The sequence below is a fragment of the Lissotriton vulgaris genome, chromosome 6 (assembly GCF_964263255.1).
Source record: "Lissotriton vulgaris chromosome 6, aLisVul1.2, whole genome shotgun sequence".
Classification (NCBI taxonomy): domain Eukaryota; kingdom Metazoa; phylum Chordata; class Amphibia; order Caudata; family Salamandridae; genus Lissotriton; species Lissotriton vulgaris.
Genome location: NC_141694.1, coordinates 1271070534 through 1271095914, shown reverse-complemented (window position 1 = coordinate 1271095914; position 25381 = coordinate 1271070534).

The window sequence follows — 25381 nt, the reverse complement described above, 5'->3', positions numbered from 1 at the left end:
TGACAAAAATCTAAAGGTGATGTACCTGTTTGCAAAAGAATTAATAAAAAATAATGCATTGAATAGTTCCTTTCATATGTGTAACATATCTGGGTAGAGAGAAAACCAAAAATCATAGAAGAAAGAGAGGCTGAAACCAAATATGTGAAATGTTGCACATGGAGCAAACTAGAATACATAGGTGGTAGATAAAGCAATCAGCCTCATTACGAGTTCGGCAGTGAGGGAGCGGTCCCACCCTGCACAAGCACAGCCAAGCCTGTGGTTGACTTGCAATCCTGGAGTTTGCTAGATGAGGAAGACTGATGACCTGAAGTGATGTTGTAGCATACACGATATCCTCAGTGGGACTAAAAGTCTATTTTTTCCAACCGAGATGGCGGCCTGAAGGAGGATGGGATTCTCCCCCGGAACAGCACATTCTCTCCCACTGGTGGATGCAGCAGCATTATCAACAGACACACAGCTCCCATAGTTCCTGTAGCAAGGAAACACACATGTCAACCTGTTGAATTCTGTTGGTGTGGTCAGTTGACATTGTTAGTACACAAGACACATTCACACAGTCAAATTGTACACAAGTGCTGCATTTGTGGACCGGAAATAAGCATCATGGGACCGGTTTCAAGCTAACACCCCTCATCTGCCAGGCTAGCTTGAATGCAGTGGTAAAGTGAGCAAGGGACACATGTCTAGGCATACCCTGCAACTTAGGGTGAATAAAGCAAACACAATGAGATGATGGAAGGAGCACTTAAACTTTTCAGACACTCACCCCCAGTCACAGATCTGGGTTGAATCCATCACTGTTCTTTAGCTCACCTGGCCACCCCAGTTCAGACCCAGCTATATGCAAATCAGTCTTGACCCTGTGCCTCATGGGTCCAGTCCAGCCCGACTGCCAAGTCAGGTCTTCCCTGGACCGGAAACAAGCATCCTGGGACCGGTTTTGGGGTAACACCCCTCATCAGCCAGGCTAGCTTGGATCCAGTGGCAAAGTGAGCAAGGGACCCACATCTGGGCATACCCTGCCAACTTAGGGTGAACAAAGCAAACACAAGGAGATGATGGACGGAGCACTGAAACTTTTCAGACACTCACCCCCAGTCACAGATCTGGGTTGAATCCATCATCGTTCTTTAGCTCACTTCGTCACTCCAGTTCAGACCAAGCTATACGCAAATCTGTCTTGACCCTGTGCCTCATGGGTACAGACCAACCTGAACTGCCACGCCAGGTCTTCCCTGGACCTGAAACAAGCATCCTGGCACCACCCTGATTGATTGATTGATTGGATCTCAAGTGCCAGAAATGTGATGTTTTGGTGATGGTTGAATATAAGTTAAGCCCTTGCTACATGGTAGGTCTGGTAGCATAAAACTGAGGGTATTGGCTGGAGTCACCATGGTTTCACGTTGGTGGGTTCCTTCGTGTGGCCTATAGTTAAAGTTCAAAGAGGTCTTCGACTGAGTGTGGAGTATTTGTATGTATTTTGTGCAGCAAAAGTCCTGAAGATTATTCCGCCAGCCGGGTTTGTTCTGGAACAGATGACTGGATACTGTACAGCAGCTGCAATGCTGTTGGTCTGTAATACCTTCAATTTTACGCAGTGTTGCCAGATGATAATGCAAGTCTTTACTGTCATGAGTCATTACAGGGCTGTAATGGAGGTAAGATTTAGAGTTTCTATTAACAGATGAGAAACAGGATAAAAGGGACAACCATGTTCTCTTGATGTCTTATTGTTCTAGTGTTGAATCAAGAGTATCCACCTATGATTGGCCCTCATACATGCTTTTTCAAGTCAACATAAGTTGATAGTTGCAATTAGGATCAGACTAATGCAGGCAGACGGTCCACTGCAGTCCGGCAGCCCAGTAATCCATATTTAGTAATCTGCAAGCATCTTCATTCGCTCTAGTGGTCCATAGTGCCCTTTGTATGTGCCAGCAAAAGTCAATAGCTGACTTTGGCCATCCATGTATTTGATGCTTTAGCAATCACAAATGACCCTGCTACTTTTTTCCAAGTAGCTATTTCACTCCCTCCCCCACTAGCCTTTCCAGCAGGATCTCAATCAACCTCCCCTCACCTGTCCCTGCGTACACCTCCCACTCGCCTCATGCGACAACACCTCAGAGGGGGAATTTGCCATTAGGGGGCTTCCCTCGCCCGTCCCGCACACTGGTCCAGATCTCCCCCCAGCCTGCCCTACTAACCGACCCTCCTCCTCCCCCCCCTCTCATGCGAACCTTGAGCCACTCTCTGATCCTGCCTCCAAACTCGGGGCAATTAACCTTGAACTGCTAACTCTCAAAACTGCCATACTCAAACTCATCATGGCCACCGAAGAGCTAGCCCTTGATCTCTCTCCCAACGTGTCCATTCGTAAGTTCCCCCATCGCTCTTCCACCTGGCCTACACTTGAGAGCCCACAGACGATCCCTCCAAATCCCTGCACCCAAAATTCGAAAACCACCCCCTACCCTAACGCCTCTTCTAGACCGGTCAGATCCTTTAATCCTTATCCAGAACCTGATATTAGCTCCCTCCTCCTTGAATACATCTCCCCCTCATTGAATATCTCTAGCCCTGCTGTATGCTCCTGTACAGCCCCACTAATTGCACCTAAATCAACACTCACTGACCATGATACTGCAGATCCCATACGATCCATCACCCCGAACCCCTTTAAAGCGCCCGACTCAATGCCAACTCCATAAACTTCAGTAACCTTCTGCAGATCCCCACTTCACAACTTGCACCCACTGAAACCATGCACAAATCACACCTGAAATGCAAGCTACTTCACTGCAGATCAGCGGTGAACCATTCCACTGACCTTGCCGATCTTATCCTAGCCCAAGATTTGGACCTCTTTATCCTCACAAAAACATGGCTCAACGACTCCTCTGGCCCTATCCTTGACCAATTAGTCCCTCCTAGTTACAACATTATCAGACTCGGCCGAGTTAAGAAACTAGGAGGTGGCATTGCTTGTATCTTCCGTAACTCTCTCACAGCAAAACAATCCCACTCAGCTAATCTCTCCTCTTGTGAATACCTTTCCATAGATATCACCAACACACAAAGACCCTTATGCAGCCTTCACATCTTCTATCACCCCCAGGTAATAACCTCCAACTAATCAAACAAGTTATGGAAACCATCTCCTCCAACCTGGGGCGTCCCACCCCCCAGATCTTCCTAGGTGACTTTCTTTCTTTATTATACAGTTAATAAAAACCGTGATGTACAGACATAGCAATGCATGTTAGAATAAAATTTTAAAATGTATAAAATCATGATCAGATTCTTAATGCTAAGCGTTTATGCAGTGCGGTTAAAATAATATTAACGAACTTCCCAGCTCTTGCTAGGGCCTGGGCTGAATTGTTGCTAAAACACAAAGTCGATGCTTCCCTACAGTGTCTCAGTGATTGTTCCCGAAAGACGGGGATCAGTAGGCGACGTCGATCGGTAGCAAAGAATGGGCAGCAGCAAAGCAGGTAGAGCCAGGACTCATGTATGTAATTGCAAAACCTGCAAATGGGCTGCTCATTCCACCAAGCCCACTGTGGGTTAAAGTCAAAGATTGGTAGGGCTAGCAGCCTCATATATAATATTTTGTTGAGAGTCTGGGGGTTGAGGGAGTAGTTAAAGTATAATTGAGGTTTCCCCTTGATATATGATTCTATCAAAGTGATGAAGAGTTTGTTTTTAGATATCCTGGCGACATCTGTCTGAAATGAAATTGAGATGATTTGTTTTGTTATTGTTTTTTTCCACATTGACAAGGAGATAGTTGGGTTAGTGAGAGAGGTTGGTTCAATCTTTAATGTGAAGATGGCGAGGTGCAACTGTTTATGCCAAAGGGAGTTTTCGTCCTTAAACGCAGCTTGTCGTTGCTCTTTCAGAGATTGTCCTGGTGCTCGTAAGGTGTGTATGTAGAATTTGATTAGGCCTGCCAGGCAATAGAGGTTTGCACGTGTCAGGCCCAGCTCGAGTCTCATCCTCGACCTCCTCGTTTGCTGGGGAACGGAGAAGATTTTCTTATAAGCTTTTATTTGTAAGTTTTCCAGGAATGCGTCCATTTTCCCGGGAAAGGCCAAGTGGCCGTAGGTCACTGCAGGTAGTAGTTTGGCCCGTAGCACCCTTAGGATTGGTTCGGCTGAAGGGCTGTGCAAATGACGATTCAAGCGCCTCAGGCTGTGAATGATCCCCATACCCTTAGGCCTCGAGGGCCAGATGTAGGTAAGTACATTTTACCAATTCATAAATACCGAATTTTACCGATTCGGTATTTATGAATCAGTAAAATGGAAGGGGGGAGATGTAGAAAGAATCGGTAATTGAATTACTGATTCTGTAAGAATTGGTATTTACCGAATCGGTAAATACCGATTTGGTAATGCCCGTTGATGCCTATGGGCATTGAAGCCCTTAGGAATCAATGGGCATTACCGAATCGGTATTTACCGATTCGGTAAATACCGAATTTTGCAAGGGTGCAGGGGGTGTCACTTTGACACCCTCTAGCACCCCGATTTAAAGCATGTGTGACATGTGGCACACAGACATGCCCTAAGGGCATGTCCGTCTGTCACATGCCATAGGTGTGCATGCACACATGTGCATGCACACCTGGAATCGGTATTTTACCACCCAATTGGATTGGGTGGTAAAATACCGATTCGGTAAGGCCTGCGTGACTCAGAAGAGTCCCACCTACATTTCAAAATTACCAAATCGGTAAAAATACCGATTCGGTATTTTACCGATTCGGTAAATTGTACCGAATCGGTAAAATAGGCCACCTACATCCAGAATAGCCATTTACCGGTCGGTAAATGTCTACCTACATCTGGCCCCAAATGTCTAAGGTGTGCTGCTTGGTTTGCCCTAGCGTTGAACCAATCTCCTAAGTAGTTGTAGCTGGTACAGGTCGCTATTTGTAATCCCTCTGCTCTCCAAGTAAGATTTTTCTTTTTGTGGCTCCCAAAGATCAAAATTTTGGTTTTGGATTCGTTCATCACGAGATGGTTCTTTGTATTATATTTATTGAGAGCAGTAAGCGATCTTTGCAATCCGATTTTCGTGTGGTCCATGATGATGATGTCGTCGGCATATTGCATTATCTGTAGGCGCAGCCCGCCCAATTTTGGGGCAGCCAGAGCTGCGTCTGCCAGTTCCTTTGGTAGATCGGCGGTGTAAAGGTTGAATAGTAGCGGGGCAAGTACACAGCCTTGTTTTAGGCCATTTTCAGTTGCAATTTTTTTGGATAATGTTTGGGCGCTAGTTTTATTCCTAACCCCGGTTTTGTGGTGCAAGGATATCAAGGCTGAGAGAAGAGGAGGTGGTATTCCCCAGGAATTTAGTTTGTTCCACAGCGTCCCTCTGTTGACTCTGTCGAAGGCTGCGCTGTAGTCCACGAAGAAGCAGAATAAAGGTAGCTGGTCAGCCAGGGTAGCTTTCCGCGACAAGTAGGACAGTGCTATTATGTTGTCCATCGTGGAGCAGCCTGCTATAAAGCCTGACTGGGAGTGAGGCAGGATGTTATTTTCGCTGGCCCAGTTTTCTAGTTCCGCCAGTAAAACCCGGGCGTATGCTTTGGCTTCGATGTCCAGCAAGGCTATTAGTCTATAATTGGCCGGATTTGAGAAGTTGCCCTTTTTATGGATTGGGTGTAGAATTGAGCCCTGCCAGGAAGGTGGTATTTTGGCTGTGAGAAAAGCATGTGCAAAAAGGGGTGAAAGGAGTTCTACCCAAAACTGCCGAAATTTTTTGAAGACTGCTGCAGGTATTCCATTTGGCCCTAGTGCTCCATCGTTCTTCATGCAGCTGATGATCTTACTTACTGCATTTTCAGGTAAGGCCAGACCCGGGGTATTTCCGTTGAGTGGGGCTAGAGGCATAGGGGTGGGTGAGCGCTCCCATACCCCAACATTATAAAGTTGGTTATTGTGCTCCACCCATATGTTTTCAGGAACTCCGTTTTCTCCAGTGTGGCCGTTGTTACTGAGCTGGTTGATATACCTCCCGAATTGGGCCGGATTTCTTTCCTTTAAGAGGAAGAACGTTTTTTGCCAGGCGTCCTCTATACGTTTGTTCCGTTGGGCCCATGTACGTTTCTTGCGGGCTGCTCTATATCGCCCTTTTGTGGTTTGCTGGGCAGCTCTTTCTGCTTTATTCCTGCTATTTAGGCCGTTTTGCCTCTTTCGTTTGTTTTCAGATGTTTCCTCATTAGAGGGTTGGTTGAGAGCCTTTGTCATCCGTTTTTTTTGAACGGCAGATGAGCCCCCCAGAGCCTGATGCAAGTCACTCAGAAGAGTGGACCAGTGATTTAAAATGGCTTCTGGGCCGATAACGCTTTTTAAATGAGCATTTTTCGTTACCCAATCGGCCAGTTTTGAGTCTAAGTTGATGGACCATTTAATCCTGCGTGTAAGTTGCTCGTTTTCCTCGCCTGTGGGTACACCAATTGGTGTGAATCTGCAGGATGCGGTGAGGGAAAGACTAAAGGAAGCTCTTAAAGGCCTATGGTCGCTCTCGGTTCGATGATCGATGTTAAAATCAGTTAGGTGGTGGGAAAGCGTGTTTCTGATGAAAAGATAGTCAATAATGGAGATGTTTCTATAAGTTGGAGGGGGTGCCCATGTGTAGTCATTTGCTTTTTTTAGGTTAAAAGCAGATGATATAGAGCTGGCTTTAAATAGAGCTTGTAGGAGCGCAACCTCTGTGGCGGGATTGTTTTCATTTACTGATTTATCAAGCAATCTGTTGTTGAAGTCCCCGGCAATGAGAGGGTTGTGGTTAAGGTATTTAATGAGAAAATCTCTAATTGTGGTGGCCAGGGCGTCCAGGGCTTGATTTCTCGGGTGCAGAGCAGGATTGACATAGCAGTTGAAGAGAAGCAAACGGAGCGGATTGTTGTAGTTTTTTAGTCCGTTAATGCATACTAATTGTGTTCCGGATAAATCAGATCCTATCATAGTTGCTTCCAGTCTGCAAGAGTGCTGGATGTAAACCGAGAGTCCACCCATTGGCCACCCAAAGATGTTCCGTCTCGTGGCTGGGACATGGAATTCGTAGTATCCGGGAAGGGCGGAGGTAGTGGTTGCCCATGTTTCCTGAAGGCAGATTAGGTCGCCACTTTGAATGTACTCTACAGCCGGGGTGTTCTTGATCATTTTCTGGAGCCCGGCAACGTTCCAAGATATGATTGTAAGGCCATTGGATTGATTGTTCCAAGTGTAATCTGTTTTGTCTTTGAAGCAGACAAAGATACCGTTGAGCTGACTGTCGACCGTTTTCGACCTGGTGTCCTAATTGGTAGTTGATGACCTGAGAACTGGAGAGGACCCTTCTCTGGTTACTGGAGCAAGTGATCCTCAGATGTTCTTGCTGATGAGGAAAATTGGCCAGATAGTGTCCGGGGCCCGGGTCTTCTACGCACTTTAGGATGGAATAAGGGTTTTTGGAATTTTCGACTAGGACATGAGGGTATCTATCTTGAGGTTGGGGCCTGATCTCAATGCCCCAGTCTGCAAGTTGATTTGCTTCCCGTAGCATTGCTGTCAGGTGTATCTGTTGGTTTAGCCCCACCACTGTGGACTCGTCGTGGGAACGCCTGGCAGACCTAAAAATTTCACCCAGGCGATGTCAGCAGATCGTATATGGTTCAGAGATGGGATGTGGTTAAACAGACGCAAGATATTTCCTCTGTTCAGGACGTCGTAGTTGCCTTTAGCGTGGTATCTTGGAGTGAGTACGGCAGTCGCCTCTTCTGATTTTAGGCGTCTGCTGTTCCTTGGGATGTCCCGATGTAGCTTGGCTGTCAGACACAGGTGTAGGCCTATGTATTGAGAGGGTACTGATAGCCGTGGGTCCGAGAGGGGATGTTGCCGTCTGTTGATTCTCCATATTTGTATTGTGTGTAATAGTGGAGGGTGGTTGCTCGCACTGGTGCAACGAACCTTGAGGGGGCCTCCCTGCAAGGCAGCTCAGGGGGCCCCCCTCCGGGCTCAATCAGGAGCCCTGCTGCCAGAGTGCTGTGATGACCCCCGGTTGAGTCCTCAGGAGGGCAGTTGATGTTGGTGGTCCGGGAGCAGGGCTTTTCCCTGCGCCTAAGACTGCTACAGGTTCAGGGCCAGTAGGCGTAGAGCAGACCTCGCCTTTTGATTTGTTGTGGGAGCGAATCAGGGAGGTGGTGAGAGAAGGCGCCTCTCTAGTTGGCTCTTCAGCAAGGCTCTTGGTCTTTATTGATTTTGGTTGTAAGTTAATTGATGCCGCTTCTTCGTCTTTCTCACTTGATGTTTTTTTCATGAAGATTGGGTACAGTTTAGCTGAGCTGGTGACTGGGTTAGCTGTATGTGTGCGGGTGGTAAAAGATGCTACTCAGTTTTTAGATTTTTCCCTCTTTTGTGCTTTCTTATCTTTTTCTTTGCTTTCCTAGAAAGTGAGGCTGCCTTTTGGTTGAGCGCTGAGGCTACTTCAAGTTCTTCTATTGTTTGGCAGCTATTCCATGGATGTGATGCAGTAGGTGTAGTCTCCGTTGAGAGTGTTGGGCTAGGAACGGCAAGTAGGATCAACTGCGAATTTTTTGTTGGACTGACGGTGAGAACTGTGGATCGGTTGACTAAGTTGTTAGTTGATTCCTTGTGTGAGTTAGTTAAAGCCGATGACGAGGAAGGGCCAGTAGGGAATCTTGAAGAGCGAACTGAGTCAGCTAAGGTGGTCAGAACGGCAGGCAGATTTGCCCATTGGTCCACAATAGCCGTGCATGAGCAGGTAGTTTGTGAGTTGGCTATCTGATTTGCGATATAATCAATTTTTCCTTTCAGCTCAGATAGGCGTGTTGCTATTGTCTGTAGCAGGTCCATTTGTAGCTCCATCTTAGAGGATTGCCAGAGTAAGGCTTTAGCCGTCAGGTATTGTGGATTGGTGATTTTTGGTGATTCTGGAGCGCCCATGAAGCTGGAGTTCTCTGTATTTTCAGGGGTATGGTGTTGATAATTTGTCCCACTAGATAGTCTATTCAACTGTGGGGTGGTCTCCAAGGTTTGCTCGATTTTGATTTCGAGTTGCTGTAAAAAGGATGCTGAAAGTTCTCCCGGGTCTTGTTTTTTTGAAGCAGCCGGGGAACTTGTAACTACATTCGGTGAACAGGCTTGCCTAATAGGTGAATGGGGTTGATGTATTGATTCCTCAGTTGTTGTAGTACTGGTTCCCCCGCTTGAGGCTGGTTTGGAGTTGTCGGTGTCAGTAATTGATGCGGGACTCCTGGGGCAGATCCTGAGGTGGTGTGGAAAGCCAAGTCGGGGCCCAACCGCAGTGTGGTGGGACTATTGGTAATAGCCGTGTTATGGTGAGAGAGCAATTGGCTGTTAGTCTCCGTTTGGCAGGGACCCTGAGCAATTGTTGGAGAAGGAGAAGAATCGTCCCAGACACTTGGGCTGTTTCCTAAGTGGTCTGTCCTCTCGTTTACTGATAGGTTGTTTAGAGACCTCGGAAGCAGGTAGTTGGTTATGAGACCTGAATTGGTGGATTATTGATTGTTCGATACCTTGGGGGTCCCGGGGAGAGTGCCTGGATTCGGGGCATTTGTACGATGTGTACTTGGACTGTTCATTGTAGGTGCTACTGGAGCTTCGCCGCTGTGGGCCTCTGCGGCTGATTTTGACCTTGTAACTGGGATCCGTGTTGACATCTTATTGTAGATGCAGCTTGGTTGGTGGTTGGTTGAGCCTATGATGGTGGAGGAAGCTTTAGGTGGCCTTGAGTCGTGGGCTTGCAAGGAGTAGGGGTCCAGTTCGGGTTCGCTTGTAGTGCCCCAGTGCTCCTGTTGTTGCTTGCTCTCACGCTTCTGTTGCTCCTCAGCTCACTTCTACCGCGGCGCTGGAGGCGAACTTGCGGCTCGTGCCGCACCGGGGTGCACTGGAAGGCAGTTCGAAGCTCCCGCTGCGCTGAGGGTCGGCACGCAGATCTCTGCCGTGCTGTGGGTCAACTCGCGGATCTCCGCCTTGCTCAGGCATGTCAGGTGTACTGTGGGGCGGATCTCCGCCGCTTTGTAGGACAAGTTGCAGCTCTCCACCACGCTGTAAGGAAGTTTGCAGCTCCTTTAAGGGGATTGTAAGGCCCAGCCGCGGGACACGGCGGAGTTCACAGGGGAGCGCTCCCCTGCTCCCCTATCAGCTGCGGTGGCGCTAACGTCTGGCGTTCAGGTATGTCGGAGGGGCCGGTGGAGGTGGACTCAGTGGGGTTAGAGATGAATGTTCAGGCCGCTGGTGTTCGAGCTGCCCCATCGTGACCCCCGCCTCACCTCACCTCTCTCCACTTTCGCGGCGTAGCTGCTCCCTTCTCGCGGCTCCTCGCAGCTCCTCGCAGGTAGCAGCTTGCTCACGCCTCTGACTCCTCGCTGGACGCGGCTCGTTCCACTTCCGCTGCCTGCTGCTGCCGCCGCCGCTTCCCGTATACCGTTACCGTTATCAGGCTATGTCTCACGAGGGAGGGAGGAGGGGGGACCCCCTCGCTGCGGTGTGCCTTGATATCGGTGGCGGTGTACGCTGCTCTCTCCACTCCTCTCGCGTGCTCCTCGCTTCGCTTCGAGTCTGAATCGTCTGAATCGAATCTGCATCTCAACAGAGCCCTCTGCTGTCTCTTCAACAGCAACTAGGTGACTTCAATCTCCGCTGGAATAACCCCCTTGATCAGGCTGCTACAACCCTTAAAAACGTCCTTACCGACCTTTCTCTCACTCAATTCTGTGACAACCCCACTCACAACCTAGGCTCGACACTGGATCTCATCATCTCCAGCCCCAACTCCATTGTTCTCGAATCCATTCTCCCATGTGACTGGTCTGACCATCACTTTATCAACTTCCTGTTTCCGGAAAGGTGGAACCACAAATCTGCGCAACCACTCAAACTTAAACACTGGAAAAGACCGCTCGATAACACTAGCGTTAATGAGCTCATAGATCGCTGCAATCTATCCCTTCCGCCGCCATCCAACATGTCTGACGTCCATGACCTCACCGACCACTATAACAACGCCATGCTATCTGTCCTGAATGATACGGCCCCTCTTCAACTAAAAGACTCCAAACCTTGGTTCAATGAAAGTCTAAATGAGATCAGACGCAATCTCAGACTAGATGAACGCAAATGGAGAGCCTCCCCCTCCACGGATTGGCTAAACGCTCTAAGATCCCAAAGAAGCAGATACAACAAACTTATTAAAACGGTGAAAGCCAATTTCTTCAAGCACCAACTTGACTCAGCCAAAAACCGCCCGAAACTTCTTTTTGAGCTCATTAAATCACAATCCAACAACACCTCCACCCAATCTCAGCACACCACTCTCCCGCAACCAAACTGTGATGCGATGGCTGAATTCTTCCTTGCAAAGATGAAAAAAATCGAATCAGACCTTAGGTCTGCTGCACTCACCCTCTCTAGCTCACCTGATGCCGAGGTGTCCACACCCTTGCCCTCGCCTCTGGATGTCTCACTCAAAAACAATACCTCTTGGTCTCATTTCACTCCCGTCAATGACAGTACCATCCTCAACATTCTCTCTACCCTTAAACCCTCAAATCACTTCAATGACCCGTTCCCCGTTAACTTCTTTAAAGAAATGATAGGCTCACTAGCACCTCTTTGGTCGAAAATCATCAACGCCTCACTTCTTCAAGGTGAGAGCCCGATCTGTCAGAAGGCAGGCCTAGTGCTCCCAATTCTAAAAAAAACCCTTGGCTGACCCTACTGACCTGAACAACTACCGCCCAATCACAAACATACCGACCCTGACGAAACTTCTGGAGAAATACGTTCACAAACTACTACGCAAACACATTGAGCAATTCCAGCTTCTCGACCAATTCCAATCGGGTTTCCGCACTGGGCACAGCACTGAAACGGGCATCACACACATTGTGGACGATGCTCTCACTTTACTTGACCAAAATGAAACCTGCCTTTTAATCCTACTCGATCTATCATCGACTTTTGACACTGTCAAAAATGATAATTTACTCTTCCTTTTAGAACGCAGAATGGGGCTCTCGGGCACGGTCCTTAAATGGGCTGCCTCTTTCCTCAACAACCGATCACAAAGGGTCAAATCCAACCAATCTCTCTCCAACCCAAGTCCCTGCACTCTAGGTGTTCCCCAGGACTCCTCCCTCACCCCCACTCTCTTCAACCTCTTCCTTGAACCTCCAACATCCAATATCACATGTATGCGGACAACACTTAACTATACATAATAATCTCCTCCCCTGATGACATCAAATCTCTCAATGAAACCCTTCTCAAAACCCTTAACTGGCTTACCACCAACCATCTCAAATTAAACACCCTCAAGACTGAATTCCTCCTCATTTCTCCCTCTAAGCAAACCCCCACTGTTTCGAAATTTCTCGGTAACCTCACCACCCTCAACTGCACCCCGTGTAGAAAAGCAGACTTTCTCTACTTATCATCAAACGCTGCTTTGGCGTTAATCACCTCTGATCTACTCAATTATTAGCTAATCAAATAAAGAGGCAGGCGCTGGCAAACTGGAAAGCGATGAACAGGTTTATTTCTCCGGAGGAGAACACGTCAATTCGGACAAACAAAATGTCTTCTCGAGGTGCTCTAATTGTACCTCTGTGGTATAGCCTTTTATACACAACTTCGACACTTTATTGCAGGGTAATACATTCCTGACAGTAGTTTATTACATCCTCGGAATCCCTGCTTCCAACTTGTTCCCACACATACCCACCAGCAAATGTCCCCCACCCCGGTCTCAGCAGGTGATTGTTATCACCCAGCCTGGCATTCCGGCAGGGTCAGATCTAAGAGGGTTGTGTCATTAATTTATTCCGACCCCTTTGATGGGGAACGAGTTCCCTACTGTACGGGGGTAATAAACTGTATCCGCAGGGGCTGGTTATTGCCTGGGACCGGATCGAACAGCCAGGTGCAGGGGAGGAGGTTATCGATAGGCCTGTTTGTGCGAGGGGAATGAAAGGGCATGGGCGTTAGGCTTGGGAAGTGGCTCCTGGGCTGGGTCGCGCTGAGGATGCTTTACGACTCTAGCATGTCTGCTTGGGTTTTGGCAGAGCGCGGGGGATGACTGCGAGGTCAGGGTGACGCGCTGGTGATCGGCAACGCATGAAATGGCAGTGGTATCTAAAATGGGTGCTGCTTACGTGCATACGATGGCTCTTGTTAGGCAGGATTCCGCCGGCGATGTTCACGTCTGTCGATTATATTTTAACACCCGTACATCGTTGACTCCACTAAATCACTGGGAGTTGTGCTAGACAAAAACTTAAACATGCAACATCATATCACATTATCAACCAAAGGAGTGAACTTTCAACTCTGCATCCTAAGGAAACTCAAACTCTATCTTCTCCAGGATGGCTTTAAATCGGCAGTGCAAGCACTTGTCATTTCCAGACTAGAATACGGCAATGCATCTCTTTGCAGTCTGCCTAAAATCAGCTTAGCACCCATCAGAGCATCTCTAAATGCTGCCACTAGACTTATCACGGGCTCTAAGAAGACCAATCACATCTCTCCGGACCTCAAATCTCCCAATTGGCTTCCTTTTGAAGGCAGAATACAACTTAGGATCGCTTGTTTGACCCATAGAGCATTACATTTCAACATCCCTATCTACCTGGCAAACAAACTAGAACTTTCGGGGGGCTCCAGATCCACAAGGAGTTCTGGCACTCTGCTGCTCAAGCCCAAGAAATTTCAGAAGCTTAAAACGTACAAACGTTTATTCTCTGGCATCCCCCGAGAATCTGGAACTCCCTCCGAGTGGATACAAGACTAATTCCCCCTACTCTTGCCATCAAAAGGGAAGTCAATAAGCTACTTTTTGAACAAACTGCTCTAATGATGTATGTGCTGAGCTGAACTGCCGGCTGGGCTCATATTGCCTCCAATTGATTGTTTATTTTAACTCTATGTCTGATTGGCTCTCTATGTACATTGCCCTCCTTCTTCGCTATCATCCTCTTGCTTCCTTTCCCGACCAATCTCTGAGTGCCCCGGTTTTGTATTGTCTAACTGTTTCCATGATTTCTCTCTCCTACCTATTCTCCTTTGTCTACCTATACCCATGTAAAGCGCTCTGATATCCTCCGGGGTCATGCTCGCACTATACAAAACCTTAAAATAATAATAATAATAATTTTCAGCATGGATTTGTTCTTGACTTGGGAACTCTTTATGGACCCAATAGAATGAAGCAATCTTCACTGTCAGTGGAAGCTTTAAGTCCCTTCTTTAATGTCAACAAGAGGGGCGCCATAACTGTCATTGTGTGATAGTTTGGTTGTGGAGAATGCTATGGAGCATTTTACCACATAGAAGCGCAAAGAAGACAAACTTCCAGTGGAAACAATGGCAAACCACATTAACAATAACATAGACTGTTAGCCACAAATCTGTTTTTACAGACTGGAAAAGTCTACTGCATTCTCTGCATTCCCATAAGTACAAGGCACATCCCCTCTGACAATAAATTCTGCTTGTTATTTGCTTTCTATGAAAATGTAAGAATATTTTTAAGGTTTTATATTTTTGTGCCTTATTTACAGTGCGCAGAATGCATTTTCATACTCAATTTGACATGTATACACTGATGTAGTACTATTATTTCTGAAACAAGTTCTCTATGATGTGTAGAAGTTCATTTTTATGATATATGTTAAATAGGTCACATTTTATAATGAACGACATCTTGACAAAGATGGAAGTCATCTCTGTCACTAATCCTGCTTTCTCCCTCGCCCCTTCCTAATCCACCTTTGCTCTTCGCAAACCCTACAGCACACCAGTCAAGCTGAGATGTAATAATTGTTCATGGAGCAAGTTAGTGCTTGAGTGTTAAGGCAGTGTGACATTTATTTTTCGTATGCTCTGATTTGCTTCTGAAATTATACATTTGCACTCATCACAGTTTCAGTTTCTGTAATTTCATATGAAATTAATATCTAAAAAAAAAACTGAATTTGGGGGTGAGACAGAAGACTCTCCTATTCCACTAGAGATGCAGTCTGATTCTTTCCCAATTTTCCTGCACATTTGGGACTTTTTACATACTCTGTATAACTCTTCGTTTGAGACCCTTCATGCACTTACTCTGTAACACTTATTTTGCATTCTCTTACAAAATCATTTAATTCTTAATTAATCTAGAACTCGGTTATCGAATGGGCCCCCTTAAAACACCATCATTGCTGCAGCAATTCCCCTGCTGTGCTGAAGAACTCAGAAAACAATGCAATCATGACGAGCTCAGCTCGTCATGAGCGTACGAGAGGTGTACCTCATGACGAGCTGAGCTAGTCATGAGCATGGAAGGGGTAAATCTCATTTAAATAATGTATTGTAATTCAGAATGTTGATGTTTGGGAAATGCCTTAATGTAAGGACACATTACCTCTCTGTTAAATGTGGAAAATTTGATTGAGGTAAATTTGGGGGTGTCTCAATTATGGGACACCATTTTGCTCTCGAAAAAAACACAGGCTTTCCTCTACGAAACTCTGTGTTAATATTTGCAAATAGAGACTATTGGGTGAGATGTACTATGCAATATGGGGTTTGAGGCACATGCGGAATCACAACACAACGTGGAGAAACCCTAACAGGGGATTGTGGGCCACCCTGGATAGGTTCCTAAACCCGTATGATCCACCTTGAAGGTGCAGGTCAATTTCAGTGCATACCCGAGCAACTCCCCGCTACTCAGAGCAGGACACTCCTATTCCCCCTTCCACCTATAATCCTCTCTCTCCCCCCCAATCTTTTCTTTCCACAGAGTAGACAATGAGACAGTGCCCGATCAAGCCCAGTGTCCACTGCAACCAGGCCGTCCGCTCGGACACCCCTAGCACAAAGCACCACCGGGTATTTGTTTTATGGTATTTGTTTGACAATAGGTTTAACAGGGAGCTCAAACGTTTGTGTCCCATGCTTCCAGCAACTAAGCCTAATGGTTTGTCACTCTGTATGGACAGCGTGAAATATCTAAATGTTAATCGTTATATATGTATGTAAAAAAAAAAAAACAATAAAAATATATTTTTTTAAAGAATGAGTTTGAAATGGATAGTCTTTCCAAACTGAGATTCAGTCTGGGAAGTGTCATTGAATTGTCACCGCAATGGGTCTCAAATTCCTCCGCAAAGGCAAGAGGTTGCAAACCTTTGTCCAGTTATACTGACACCCCAAAGGAGGTGGTAACTGATTCGAAGAGAGGTCCCTTGGAAATCATGTTGACAGCCACAGGGGAATTAGGCAATAGTCTCCCTGATGTTTTCCCAAATGGAAACCCAATAATTTTAAAGCAGCACCAGTCCCTTAAAGGAATTCAGGTTGCGTAATTAAAAAAAAGTTTCCAATGTATGAACACATACACAGGGAAGTGGGTCTGCTGCCCTTTTGCAGGCCACCTTGCCTGTGTTTGTAGCCAATCCCAAATTGTGACCTACCTCATTAATATTCATTAGGAAGGTTATTCTACAACCACCTCCAAATGATGATTTTGCAAACAGATCCAACAGTTTGTATTTTGGTTTTGGAAAATCAGACCCCATTCACAAAAGGCTGGTACTGAAATTACCATAATTTATTGCAAATCGATTTTTAGTAAATCAGACCCATTGTTCCTTATTAAAACCTCTCCCAAACTTGGAATGGCATTTCGCTCACCCAATGCCCAAAGAAACATATTTGAGAAACTATTATTGACAAAGGAAATCGTTTTATCTTTGAATTGTTACTAGGACAGATGCAGCAGAATTGCAAGGTTCCCACAAATATAAAGCAAAAATAGCACAGGCTGCGGTGCCACTAATGTTTCACCAATATAATGAATAATTTCTGTACAAAACAAAAAAGACTTTGACTTATGACCATCAAATGTATCTACACTTCTCTGCAGGCCTTGCTCCCCTTATTCAAATCCTTTTCCAAACTGCAAGCCTCTATTCGACCCCTGCAGAAAACATCATGACCTCTGACTTACTTCATATGCTTGTGTCAATTGCCCGTTTCGACCTAAAGCCCTTCATCCTTACAAATTGGTAACTAAAGACCTGCAGTCTATGAGTCTTCTAAGCTTCCTCTGCTCTGTCTAGTCAACCCAATAATCATTGACATCATACTGCCTGTTGGATATTCCTATAGCTTAACTGTTCAATATAAGATCATTCGCATGGTCTTACATGTCCCCGACCCCCATTAGCTATGATATATAACTCCCTTTGATTCCACCACAAGCATAAGACGCTTCAATACCTTGTCCGTGGTAGAAAGCGATATGTAAATGCAGTTACAATTCAATTATAATGCAGGTAAGCATATCCAGGAACATTGCAAATGTCTGTCACATATACATAAAATAGATAAATCATATGCAGCAGCTGTGTAAGCTTTCCTCAAGTACACAGAACAGTAATGGGACAGGCCCATTCATATGTTTGTGTATGTGACTGTGATATGTGTGGTGAAGCTTGAATGTGTGGTGTGCTTATGTGTGGGCTGTGATAATGTGTGATATACTTCTCATGGCATGATGATATTTGTTTACGATAAAGGAGATTTTGTGTGTTTGTGTGTGTGTGTGTGATGCTGTGTGTGCTGGGTTGTTGCCATGTATGACTTGTTGTAATGGTTTGTGTTGATGGCATCAGGGTGTGTCTATTTAATAGGGTGTGTGATGGTGCCTGTGTGGTGTTATGATTTGGTGGTGTGATATGCATGTGTGCGATAGAGGGAAAGGTGTGAGTGTGTGATGTCTGTGATGGTGTTTGTGTATATGTGCAAGATGAGAGGGGTTATTATTGTGTGTGATTGTATCTTCATTTGTGATGCATGATGTGCATATGTATGGTGTGCATGATGGGTATGTGAGTTGTTGTGAATGTATGTGTAAGGAGGTGCGTTTGTGGTGTTAGATGTGTTTTGTGGTGATTTTTGGCCTGGCGGTTCATGTTTGTGTGTATATTTATTTTATTTTATTATTAGTCTTGTAGAGCGCGAACAGCTACCCGTGAGGGTTTCCCGGCGCTAATTGACATTAAAGCATAATAATCCAGAGGGAACTAAAGCGCAACAGACCAGGTCTTAAAGGTTAACAGCTGTATATGTTATGCATGTGTATATTGGTATGATGTTTATTATGGTGTGTGTGTTGGTGTGATGGTACAAGTCATGGCATGCGTGTGTTTGTGTCTTTCAAAGTTTGTGATGTGTCTGAGGGTATGTGTGTATGTGCCATGATTTGTAGAACTTGCTTAGATGCTATGACATGCTGTGACAAAAAAGAGGCAGTACTTTTTAGGTTTTGAAATCACTAATTTGCATAATGATGATCTACAGACACAGGCCCACAACATGTTGCGGCATGGTTGCACCTCTTTTTTGGGGTTGCCACAATGCAACATGTTAGTTGGTATTTACTAAGTCATGAAAGGGCTGACTTGCGCCAAATTGTTTGGCTTGGTAAAGAAAATGTTTTTAACGTCACACAGCCCTTTGGTCTGGGCTGCATTACACTACGTCTGGGAAGCGCTCCATGGGTGGAGCATGGGCATTCCCATTCTTCCACCTATGAATTTTCTTGGGAAACATCCTTTACAACGCAACTTTTACCACGCAGTGCTTTTACATCGCAACCTTTACAACGCAAACCATTACAACGCATTACGCTGGGGGGCACTCTAGGATAGGGAATAGATTTAATTTACTATCCAACACCTTCCCTACTATCCACGGGGACTGGAGTTGGAATAGTAAATTAAACTATTCACTATCCAGCCTCCCCTCAACACTATGCGTTGTAAAGGCATGCGTTGTAAAAGTTGCGATGTAAAAGCATGCGTTGTAATGTCATACATCCGATTTTCTCGCATTCCCAGATTTACCAAAGCTAGTAAACTGTGAATGTGTCAAAATACTCCGGCTTCCCCAGTGAGGCGTAGCAAGGACAAATATCTTTACTTCTTCCCGCCTCTTTTTATGAGTGATGCATTCTGCAGCATGGAGTAAGGGTGCGTGTACTGGTGCTAGGCAGCACAGAGTGTGCCAGCCCAAGGAGAGAGCTGTACAGTTCCATATGTTTGTAAATATGTTAATTTTTTATTCTCTCATATTCATGCAACACAGCACAGTAACTTTGCTTTCTGTTCTGCGTTGTGTGAGGTATACACCTGTTACAACGCATTTGTTACAACGCACTACTGTTACAACGCGACTTTTACAACGCATACCATTACAACGCATTGCGCTGGGGGGCGCTCTAGGATAGGGAATAAGTATAATTTACTATCCAACACCTTCCCTAGGGTCCACGGGGACTGGAGTTAGAATAGTAAATTATACTTACCACTATCCAGCACCTCAAAGCGCTATGCGTTGTAATGGTATGCGTTGTAATGGTCGCGTTGTAACGGTAGGTAGTTGTAATAGTATGCGTTGTAACATGGTACATCCGTTGTGTGAACTTTTTATAGACATGCGCTACAATTTTTAGAAGACCGCAAAATCATACTATGAAATATTAAGGTATGAGGATGTTATAATGGATGGTGATTGAAGATTCAAGCAAAATATGGTGAATACTTACCATTCTCTTCTATAGGGTTAGGAAGTGATTAGTATGAGAATGATGACATATGTTTGAATAATATATATATATATATATCCAATGCTGTCTCCCAAGAAGGTAAAAAGTGCGACACAGCTCCGGCTTTATTGCTGTCGATGCGCAATGAAAATGAAGTCAATGAAACACTTGGGCAGACTCTTTTCAGTCTTCCAATTGGCTTCATCAGTGCGGGTTCCATGAGCTTCAAGATCTTCCAGGGGGTCAAGCGATGTGATGCTGATAACGAGACCACTCCCAGTCAGGTGGTCTCTCACTCCTCCTCCAACGATGGCCAAATTGCCTTGCGTTCAGCCATCTAGCAGGTGCATGCTGGTATTGGTAGTCTGTTAAGGAAGCCTATTCAGTGATAGGCATTCCTGACACCATGTAATGCTCCAATATGCATTGGCTACAGGTCCCAAAACAGCCACAGTTGCCTGTAATCTCTTCCTCTAGAGTATCAATTTAATCAAGACTAGAAGCCATCTTTCTTTCTGCATTTTGGCATCCCATTAATGAGAGGGTCTGTCCGAACTCGCTGAGTGCAAAGCTCCATGTATAGAGCGAACAGAGGTGGTGACAGAAGGCATCCTTGTTGTGTCCTCCTTCGTATGGAGAAGGTATTGGATGAAACTCCATTCACCCTTTCTCCAGCAAGAGGGGCTCTGTATATGTTACAGATCAAGCTACAGAACTTGTCTCCAAGCCGAAGTGTTTCATGGAAGGGATTAAATATGGCCAATGGACCCTATTAAATGCCTTTTCCGCATCGATCATAAGAAGAAGTGCCTCGCGGATGGAGTGGTGGACTTTGTTGATCAGGTGACGAATACAATAGTGTTCTACCCACGCTGTCTATTGGGGATGAAGCCTGCTTCATCAGGGTCGATCAGGTCTGGCATTTAAGTTTTGAGCTTAGATGTTAGGATACCAGTGAATAGTTTTACGTCGACATTAAGGAAATAGGCATGTATGTGCCGCAGAACCATTTATCCTTGTAGGGCTTGGTGGTGAACGTGATGGTGACGTCCATCATGGTGTTTGGTAATGCACAGGGATGCACAAAGGTGTTGAATAGTCTTGTAAGTATAGGGGCCAGTGTGTTACAAAATGGCTTGTAAAAGAGGGGGTAAAAGCCATTTGGGCCCAGGAACTTTGGTGGCTTCAGTCGAGCAATGGCAGAGATCACCCCCGCCAGACTAATTGGCTCTTCCAGCTTTGCCACAACTCCTTCAGTGAGTATCATGACGTGGGCAGGCCCTAAGTATAGTCAGATGTTACAGAATATTATCGGTCCGTGTATAGGGTTTAGTAGTGGTCCCAAAATGTCACTGCAATTTGTGTGTCTCCTGTAACCTCCCCTCCCTCTACCTTTGTAATAGCTTGTACTGTGTCTTGGAGGTCCTTGGCGCGTATGCAGCGTGCAAGCATTCTCCCGCATCTATTACCCCCCTGTATAAAATTTATGTTTAAGGTGCAACAGGGCATGTTCTGCCTTATGCTTGTCAATACATTTGAGCTGCCTAATCTTCCTATCCAGCTCTCGCCACACTCTAGGGTCCCTTTGAGTTCATAAATATTTTCCAATTCTTTCACTACCTCCTGAAGATGTGCACGCTTGGTTGTTGGGGATGCCAGCACTATGAACTCCCCTCTGACCACCGATTTTAAGGAATTTCAGAACAAGGAGACAGCCACCCCATCCGTGTCATTGTCCTACAAATATGCTGAAAGGACCATGTTTATCGAGTCAATATTACTCATGTTTTGAATCAGGATATCACATAGCCTCCAGCTGTTGACCAATGTTTGAGTGTTTCCACTTGTAAAATCAGTGTAATAGGGGCAAAGGGTCTATGTACAGCTTTTTGACTCGGGTCACGGTCATCAGGGTACCTTAAAAATATTCTACGTGGGCAAAGGCCTTGTCGACTACTTAGTAGAATGTGTAGTTCCTATTGTTTGGTTGGGTGCGTCCATAGATCCGCAGGCTGAATTCGTGTAGCCAGGTTAGACCGTTGGCTATGAACACCCCTGTCTGCCCAAATATTTGTCCTGATCAATCTAGATCATTGTCCATTACCGGGTTCAGGTCACTGCCCACCAAGATGGCTGCAGTCAGAGTCCACATGGTCGCAGACAGAGCTCCCTCACTTAAGTGTTCCTGAAGTTACTTCAGGGCATGGATAGAAGGTATCGTAACTGGGAATGAGCCAAGCCGCAAGTGGTATGCTAGGAATTGCCATTTGATTTCGGCACTCTTGCCAACCACTTCCCCCATTAAAGTCTGGGAAAGGAGTATGGCCACATCCCCTTTTTTGGAGGCCTCAGAGGACCAGCACTGCTGGGGTAATAGACAGGATCTCGTCCACAGGTGTCCTCTGGCAGCAGGTGCATCTCCTGGTCTAGAAAAATGTCCCTCCTGTGCTCCAAGAGGGACAGGATTGCTGCCTTCTTAACTTGGGGATCTAAGCCCACTAACATTGAAGCTATAGATTTTACATTTTCTAATGGATGGTCAAGGGGCTTGGGTAATGCTTGGGGAGTGTAGTATACCTGAGGGGTAGAGCTTGGTGCCCTAAGTTATAGAAAGTGAAAGTTTTGTGTGACCGTAGTGTGGGGAGTAAAACAACTAAACAAACCCCAACAAAAACAATAAACAGTATACCAAAGTGAAGTCCATATAACAAGGCAGTCAATCGAGAGGGTCCAGCTTGACAACCCAGAGACGGGCTACAGGAGATGTTCATCTGAAAGCAAAGAAGGCCAGGCCAACTCGTCTCTGACCCCAGACAAGCAAAGAGGTGGCAGGGGAGACTTGGCGCTGCTTTATGAAATGAATTGTTCTACCTGGAGAGGTGGGGTAGTGGTGCATTTAATCCACCCATTGTGTCTTGCGAGAGCTTGTACAACACCACCCTGCATTCTTGCGCTATCGGTCCTGGGTCAGGGTATAGCTTATTTGAGGTTTTGGAGGGCCTTTGCATGTATGGGGCTTGCACCGATGGTGGCTCCGATGATTCAGTTGAGAGCCTGAGTTAGGCTGGCGTAGTTGGCCCTCCCAGCAGAAGATGAGGCAGAAGTGGTTCCCCTATTTGCATGATCGAATTGGCACAGAGAAACTCTGTGATGGGCTTAAAGTCCCTGTGCAGTTGAAGGGTGATATTTGAGAGTTCCTGATAGAGGGAAAACGTATGCCCTTGGTATTGGGGCTGTTGCATGTCTCCAGCCTTCTTGGTAATCTCCTCCTTAAGTTGGAAGTCATGAACACACGCAAGAATGACCGGAGGATGGGTATTGTTGCTCCCCGGTTGGCCAACTCTGTGGACCCAGTCCAAAAAAGTGGTTGCCCTCCCTCCAACCCAGAACATGTAAGAATAAGGCACATACAAAGCCACTAGTGTCTGTCCCCTCAGCTCCATCGGTATCCTTCTAAGCTATATGTTGTTCCTCATGATCTGTTCTCTAAATCTTCTGCATATGATTGCAGATCCACCTACTGCTCCCATAAGATCGTCTCAACATCTTCCCTATGTTATTTTGTTATCCTCCAAGGAGGACACACTATTTCCAAGCGAGTTCATGTTGCGCCACAAGTTCTGTAACTCTTGCGATGGGTCTCATTTGATTGTTTACAGGTCCATTCTGAGTGAGTTGAAGATGGACTTTAGGAAGGCCCATCTGATCTGGTGGCCTCCTGCCTTGAGACCTCCACTGAGGGGGTGTGTTGGGCCAAGGGGGTCTTCTTGGAAGGGGGGTTAGAGGAGTGGGTGAGCATGTCTCGCACCTTATGGTCCTTCTTGCCCTTGGAGGAATCCATCAGACAGCAGAGGGCTCTTCAGCTGTCCGGGTACACTACTAGACGGGCGTTGGGTGTCACCACCCCCATCAATGGGCCCGGTAAGTGGGTGGGCATGCATGTGTTGGGCAGGCTGGAGTAAACACTAGTGAGTCTTCCAAGAGTTCAAGAGGCTCCGCTGGTGGCCCTGGGCCAATATGGCCCTAACTGGGAGAGGTGTTCTGTGTTCCGCCTGTAGGTTGTCTCACCATTGTTATGTGTGCATCACCGACCACAACTGCATTCCCACCTCGAGCCCGATATGAGAATAGGAACTTAGGCAAAGGTTTCAAGTAAGAATGGAGCATCTGCTGTGCTGCACAAACTGAAAGCCTTAAACAGACACATACTTTGTATGCACAGAGAAGAGGTGGAATACATATGAGACTGAGGACAAATGTTTTAAGGAGGAATGGTTTAACTGCAGCGCTGACCAAAATTGAGGCACTTAAAAAAGTCACATACTTTATGTTTGAAAAGGCACAGGTGTGTCCAAAGTGCTTATGTTGCTTAGTGGTAGCGTTGCCTGAAGCATGTGACTAGACTTCATGTCTGGAAAGACAATGGGAGTCTGTTTTCAGACTAGTGTATGCTTTAAACAGACACATACTTTGTATTGGCAGCGAAGTGGCGCATCCTACAAACAAATGCAGTCACATGGACTGCTTTAATATTCTATGCCGTTTCCTTGGTGCTATAAAAGAGAGCGCTGAACTGTAATACAAAGTCACAAACTGCTTTATTAGTCTGTGCCATGTATTTGGTGCTGCAAAAGAAAGCGCAGCATTCCAAAACAAACAAACATGTAGAATGGAAGTTAAAAGCAATCAAAAGAGTAGCATGAAAATAGAAACGATTATTAGAATTTTTTTTTAGAAAAAGTATTCTGTATCACAGCGCAGGCATGAGAAGGACAGTGAAAGGACACTAAAGGCCAGATTACGAGTTTCGGTTGTGTGGGGGTACGCCGCTGCTGTGCCCCTGTACTGCCAAGACTCTCCGTTGCCTGCCAGCCAGATTATGACTTTAAATTGGTTTTGTGGGAAGGCTGTGTGGCGGTCTCAGGGTGGTGCCTCATTCAAAGGGGCAGTGCCTTTGGAAAAGGCACCGCAATGGGAACGCCTCACAAGGTTCCTGCACAGCATAGACTTGAACGTCCATGCAATGCAGGACCTATTGTGCATGCACACAAGGGGGCACATGTTATGCCCCCCTGTGTGCATCCACAAGGGTAGGAGGCACAGGGGCCCCTGTAGGGCCCCCTTTGTTTCCTCTCCTCAAGGGTTTAGGAACCTCCATGTAGACCCTGGAGGAGAGGAAAGTCGAAAAATGCGAGGCAGGGCCTCGCGGTCCCGTTAACCATATTGTGGTCTCCTGACCACCACCCCATCCACAGAGAACAGTGGTTCCCTGATGGCATCAACAGCCCTAGGGTGGTTCAACCTCCAAACTCGTAATGGGGCAGTCGGACCGCTCGTGCGGCGGTGGCTGGACTGCCACCACCGTGCCCCAGCGAGTTTGGCGGTCCTCGGATTGCCAGACTCGGATTTAAGGCCTAAGTGGAAGGACACTAATCAAATGAAATCAATTAGTACTTGGTCCATGCTAGGGATAAATAAAAGGAAATGACGTGCACCATATGCTGGCCAATTAGGAGGCACTAAAAACAAGCATTTACAATGCAACGGTTTCGCCTTTGTAAAAGTTAGAGCTATTGGCATTGTAAATGACAAATTTTGTATTTATGTGTTGGTTTTGAAAACAGATAAATAAATGGCATTGCCATTTGCAATGCCAATAGCTTACTCTCTCGCAAACAGTAAACATGATTAATAATAACTAACCTTCTTATCAAAGGACCAAAAACCCTGCCTT